Source organism: Geospiza fortis, unplaced genomic scaffold (assembly GCF_000277835.1).
Source record: "Geospiza fortis unplaced genomic scaffold, GeoFor_1.0 scaffold145, whole genome shotgun sequence".
Taxonomy (NCBI): Eukaryota; Metazoa; Chordata; class Aves; order Passeriformes; family Thraupidae; genus Geospiza; species Geospiza fortis.
The window spans coordinates 2,876,353-2,883,045 of NW_005054362.1; the positions used below are offsets into that span (position 1 = coordinate 2,876,353).

The 6,693-nt window shown below is 44.1% G+C and overlaps 1 protein-coding gene across 1 annotated transcript in view; it reads right to left on the reverse strand.

Annotated features, from left to right (window-relative positions):
• MORN3 (MORN repeat containing 3) overlaps positions 1 to 5,460 on the reverse strand; it is a 15,649-nt gene extending 10,189 nt beyond the window's left edge. Inside the window, exon 1 of the mRNA XM_005424023.2 lies at positions 5,356 to 5,460. The gene's annotated coding sequence lies outside the window, so the exon portion shown is untranslated. The remainder of the gene's footprint in view (positions 1 to 5,355) is intronic.
• Between the last annotated feature and the right edge of the window lie 1,233 nt (positions 5,461 to 6,693).

The window sequence follows — 6,693 nt, forward strand, 5'->3', positions numbered from 1 at the left end:
CGGCGGGGTCGCCATAGCAACGAGCCAAACTCCGGCGCTGAGGGCCGCGGCAGAGGCCCCGGGCGGACGGGGATGGGCTGGGACACGGCACCGCACGCTGCTCCCCTCGCTGAGCGCCGGGGATGGAGCCGGAGCCACACACAGCGCTGTGCAGCTACGTGCCCTGAGCTCAGGATGCTCCGGCAGAATATAAAGTGCAAATAAACAACGAGCGTTTCACCTCTGCTTGGTTTTTCATACGCCCAGCAGCAGAAGGCTGGAAATGAAAGCGCTGATTACAGCGCCGATGAGTAACAAATAAATCAGCCTTGCAAATGTCAGGAGAAATAGGAGAAAGCCCTTGAAAATGCACATCAGCGGTCTTAAAGGAGAAATCTGAATAAACCTGACACTAATTCCCTCATCCATTACATTTCTTCCACAGCCATGGTGAGCAGGGATTGCCACTCTGGCCTTATGGATGTCTGTAATCATCTTCCCTAATGGGTAATTGACTGTGCACATTTCTAGTATCACACCACAGCTCTTGTATGACTCCCATGAGCCAAATGCATTTGATTCTCATCCTTTCACCACATTTTTTGTGTACAACTCTGCAGGCTGTGAGGTAAAAATGTTGAGGCAGGTGGGAAATCTTGTGATGAAACAAAGCAGCTGCCTGTGTAAAGATGAGATACAGCTCAGCCTTCCCTGACGGGTGTTCCTTTGTAATCTGAAATATCTGAGGCATTGAATGTGGCTTAAACGTTGTGTCCATGCTCAGGTGGGACAGAAAATGGATTTATTCCAAGTGTGAGTGTGACTAAAGGCAAATATTCCATTTCCCCTGGCACATGTAAGGGCCATGGAGCCAAAGGAGACCGTGCCACTGCCTGGGAAATCAGGTGGAGGAAAATGAAGTGGAGGGGAGGAAGAGCTGCTCCACAGACAACATGAGCTGGTGTGGAAATGATGGAGGGAGATCTGTACCAAGGGAAAATACACACGTGGAATTTCTTGTGTTAGATTAGATGAACTGGAAAATGGCAGCTGCTGGCAAGCATTTCCAGGGATGTAGGAGAGGCAGAACTTAAAGACTTCTTTAAGCAGGAAAAAAAAAAAAGAGAGAGAAAACCATGGAAGCTGACCAAGTTAGGAAATACTTATACAAGAGAAAATGTCTCCTGTTATTAAAAATGAGATGAAGATATCCAGGAAGGATTTATCCACAGTCACTCATGTTAATGTGTTCTGGTTTGGGGCAGAGCCTAAGAATGACTGAAGACAATCACTCCTGTGTTTCACCATGGCCAGTTGTAAGGGCTGGAGGGAGGACAGAGGTTTGGGGAGGAAATAAAGAAACCCATGAGGGAGAAGAAAAAAAATGCTTATTGCAGCCCAAAATCTACAGCTTGAAATTACAACCAGAAATAGCCCTCTCTGGAAAAGTATTAACTATTATTTCAGCCCCCATATAGTACTGCACTTAATTGAGAGATTGGCAATTAAAATAATTACCTAATTCAGACCATTTTACTTGTCTATTTTTAAAGGGCATGGGCTGCCTGAGGTTTTTGAAATTCAAGTCCAAACTATGTCACACCTAACCACAGCTTCTGCTAACCAGAAGTTACACACATATTTGAAAAGTAACATACATTTGAAAACAATAACAACTTTAAAGAGTTAAAATATTTTAGCAACAAATTAAAATTCACAAATTGGGATCAAAAACTGCCTCTGCAAAAACCTCTGTAGTGGATATGATGGAGGGTGCTGCCTCCATTTCTTGGTTGCTTATTTTAAATTCTTCTGCTCCTGGTTTTGTGTGTTTGTTATTTTACTTCTGTGGTCCCAGAGTGGGTTATCAGCACCCTCACAGACACTCCTGCCCCTTCCAAGGAGGTTTCACAGATTATTTATCTAGGAAGAGGCTTGTGTGATTCCCATCTACAGTTTTCTTAGTTCAGATATAAACATTTGAGGCATACTTAATTATTTTGTCACTTGATAATATCATTCTCTACCTTTTTGTATTACAAGGGTACAGAGTGGGTAAATATAAGCATATTCTTCTTACAAAAAAGACAAAATTAGACTAGCTTGAAGAGAAGGGGGTGATATTTGAAGTTTTATCAGAAAGTTCTTTTCACTCACTCAAATGAAATTTTATTTAGAAAATGTAATTCCATCTTGAGAGAAGGAATCTCCTTAGTAAGTAGGAAGTGGGGAAATTTTTTGTAAAGGGTGTCAGATATATTCTAGAATATATAACTCAGTCAAAGGGTGAGATATAAACTCAAACTGACCCTGAAATGTCCTAACCAAACTCTCTTCCTTTCCCAGGGGCAGTTGTTTCCAGGCACAACATTGAGGCCACTATGCAAAGTAGGGTCAAAAACTCAAGCCATGATGTGCTAGGAGGAGAATTTGGGTTTTCCTTGACACAATTCCCCTTGTTCCAGCCTTGCCAGCCAAAATTCGGCTCCAAATACCCTTCTTGGCTGTTTTCTTTTCCTTGTCTCACTCTGACAGGCATTGGCCACTGACACCAAGGAACAAGAGCAAAACCTTCACCAGGCAGTGCCAGGGCTCCAGTTCTGCTGCTGCTTGCACTGTTGCTGCTTTGGTTGGCTGGCAGTTGATTAAACCTTACATTTATTAAGACTGAAAGGAAGCTTTTAAATCTGTCCATGTAAATTATGCTGTAATTCAACCCATTATTCTGCCAACACAGTTCACTGCAATGAACTCCACTTCCAGCCTGGAAACACTGAGGAGCAAACCAAGCATTGGGAGTTTGTGCATGGAAACATGCCCAGAAACACCTTTCTGCAGCAAGGTCCTCTGACAGATTATGCACTTTCATTTTTTTCACTTTTAAGGGCAGGATTTTAAAAAATTAATTAAAAAAAAAATATATAGCCCAAGGCCCTCAGTATTCTACATGTGAAACCAATCATTTTTGCACTGAAAGGAGACAGCTGCTCCAAGCTGAGTTTGCTTGCACTAAGCTTGGGGAATCACCCAAGTGAAATGTCCAAACCAACTGAAAACTGTCAGAATCAATAAATTAAATTTATTCTGGGAACTTCGTAGAATAAATAGAGAAAAAGCATTTAGGGAAACATATGTTGGAATTCTTTAAAGGTGAAGAGTGTGACAACAACATACTGTGGAAGTGGGATGCTCAGATGTGTGTTTTATTGCTGCTATATTCAAAAGAAAAGCCACGGAAGAGGTGGGAGGGTCTTGGACTCCAACCAAGCCTGTTTTGGTGAGCTGAAGGAGCATCCCCACCACTCTGCTCTAAAGAATTGTCATTAGCAGGATTCAGGAGGGATTGAAGTGAAAGGTTTGAAGTGTAAACTTCACCTGGTGCCTCTGGCTTAAGAGGCAGCCTTGTGGGAAAGCATTTAAAATTCTTCCCTCCTTTTTGCTGGGAGCAGTTCTTTCAAGATAAAAACCATGTTGGTTTTTCATCAAAACAACCTAAAGTTAAACCCCTGGGTTATCTGGAATGTTCAGGCACTTAGATAGTCATGCAAACTGAAAGGCTGAAGCCCTGGGAGCTGACACCAGATACCCTCTCCCCATGAGCTCCTGTTGCTGCAGATTTACAGCTCTTGGTCTCTGCTTAACTACCTGCAACAAGGCAGAGGTTTAAAGGTGAAGTTATGGTGTTAATTCCTGAAGTCACCCAAAGCTGAGAATTATTTACTGACCATGGAGTGCTTTGCAAGACTCTTAATATCATTGGGGGCAGATAAATTTGGCCATACTTGAGCTAATGCCTTACTTAAAATCCTTTATTTATTCCTTAATTGAGGGATAAATCCAGATGAATACAAGATGAATCAGCAGTATGAATCTCCACCTGAAACATGTGCCAAGTATTTTATTTATCATGGCTTATTGTCACCTGATGTCAGAATAGGGACTCATCTACATTTATAATTTGTCCTTTCTCCTTTGCTGTGCTGGAAAGAATCTGCATTTCTAAGACAGGGGAAGAGCATCAAAGGAAACAGCCTCAATTATCTTAAGAGGAAAGAATGAATGGAATTTGCATTCAGGAATAGTCTGGAGGGTGAAGGAAAGGAACTCACATGTGATTACACATATATATAACTATGTGTACTCAAACAAAATCTAACACCCAGAGAACAAATAGCCACAATTTCTCTGTGATCCTTAACTTGATTTATGAACTCAATTTCTTAGACACTTCTTCTGGCAGTGAAAGGTTGGTGAGTTGGGGATTAATTAAGGTAAAGGCAAACCAGATACTGCATGTTTGTAAATTTGCTGTGCAATGGCCTTAGGTGATCTCTGGCAGCAGAAGACAGCCTTAAAACTTGCAAGATATCATGAGAAATGATCATAAAATATTGAAATTCAGAGGAAAAGCACCAATCCTCATCTATTGCCACAAGTGAAAGACAGGTGAGGTGTGGGAGCCCTGAGCATCAGCTGCACAGAGCCCTGCTCCCCATCCAGGGCTGAGGGGATCACTGCTACCTCAGCTTGCTTTGGTTTCATTCACAAAGATGTGATTGAAATAATGAGATTATACCAACAGCTACAGCCACCCAGGAGGTGGGGAGAGCTTACAGGTAATTCTGAACTATTTTGTAATGGTGCAAAGTTAAATAATGCAGAGCCAGCTGTAAGGCCAGCCCTGCTACACTCACAATGTTTGGGCTTAACTAAATGTTTTTGTGGTTTCTGTTTGAAAGAAAACACAGATCTCTTGAATGGATATTAATTAGCATGGCGTAGTTAAAAAGTTGAAAGAAATCTTTTGGGGTAATCATCATGCACAGCCACAACATGTGTAAGAATTGTTCCTTGTCCAGAGGTGTAGGGGAGAGGTAGGAAAGTTTGGGATAAATCCCTTGGTGTTCTGGGAGAGCTGTGGCCAGCCCAGCAGGGCTCTGAGTGGGAAATGCACAACATTTCCTGCCTTTGTATGTGAAACTCACACCACAGCCCTAACTAAATGTCATCAGCCTGCAGAATTCCAGCCCAGGACAAATACTCATGTCTGATAAGAGTTTCCTTCTGCTCTTTTGAGGCTTACAGACCAGCAGTGAAAGGAATACTTTTAAGGGCTATTGACAATTTATGATGTCTTCTAAAAGCACCTTCTCCCAAACTGACACAAGCAATCCTACAAATGTTGAAATGTTTTTACTTTCTGGATTCCCCTAGATCTGTAGGAGGGTGTCAGCACCCCAGCCTCACCAGCAAGGGGTAAGATGCAGCTACATCTCAGGGGTGGTGATAAACTGAGCTGACAGAGAACTGCAAAGGTGGAGGGAATGTTTTCATGTGGGAAGGAAAAATAACTTTGCTGCCAGGGAATATTCCAACCTTGTGGTGAACTGGAAAGTTTTGGCACGTATCCAGCGCAGAGTTAATGCTCCGATCCGAGATGTGATCCTCCTTCCTCCAAAGTCTGTAATCCAAAATCCAGGCCTCCTGCAATATACAGTCCTGTTACATAGGATCGTGGACAAATGCTAGAATCCAGGAAAAATTGAATACAGACATAACAAATTGCTGTGACATTTCTATTATGTTGATTCATTTATTTTTCTACTTCAGGGTTACCAAGACCTGCCACAACACACGTTCGATCTCTGGACAATCATGGCCTCACTGGAGAACCAGCAGGGACAATGCAACATCCCTGGGGTTGGTGGTTCTTAAACCAGCAGAAATCCCAAACCACTGCAAGTTCTGAGAGGGTTTCGCTGGAAACTGAATGCAGCTCATCAACGGCATTTCAGGTGTCCACCCACAAATGTATGAAAAAAAGATACAAAATCAAGCAGTGGACCTAGAGAAAGACCAGGGACAGCAAGAACACTGAGGAGTGTCTCTACACCCAATGTTTTTGGTTGTTTACGTGAAATTCAAGGAAACGAGATCCTACATACACTCCTCATGAAAAGACAAGACAGCATTGCATTTGTGTTTTTACTCTGGCTTCACTCCTCCCCTCTCCTCTCCCTCGTACCTTTTTTTTTTAATTGCTTCTTTCCCCTTCCCTTTTTCTTCATCTTTGCCAATTTCTACCCTTGCATCATAAGAAACTCCCAACTCACAGCATGTGGTGTCAACATTTACAACTCTTCCCACCCTGCCCCAGAACAGCAGGCCCAGCTCACAACTGGCCAGTCCATCTGCTGAATGGGTAATTATTGTAAAAATAAAGACATCAGGAATCCTCTTGTCATCTTCTGTGACACCAAAGACCTGTGACCAAGGTCGAGGCAGCTGCGGGGCTGAGCTGCCACAGCTCCAGCCCCCAGGTCTCTCTGAGGGGGCTGGCCTTGTGCAGTGGAGGGTTTTATCTCCACTCTCAGCTCCATGTGTGACGAACCACCCTGAAAGGGCAGGAAGATGCTTCCGTCTCACACCGCGGAGCACTTCAGGTGCTGCCACAACACAAGGGGGCTCAGGAGAGGTGCACGGCCTCCAGGAGGTGACCGGGGCAGGGCGGGTGACAGCAGCCGAGGGGATCCCGCCATCTGAGGAGCGCTCTGGCCTGAGGAGAGCATAGGCCTGACGGGGGTCGCGCCTGAGGGGACCATCACGGGAGGGAATCCCGGGCCTGAGCAGGGCCGTCACAGGAGGGGATCCCGCACCTGAGGGGAGCCTTGACCTGAGGGGAATCTCCGGCCTTAGGGTCTCTCTGGCCCGAGG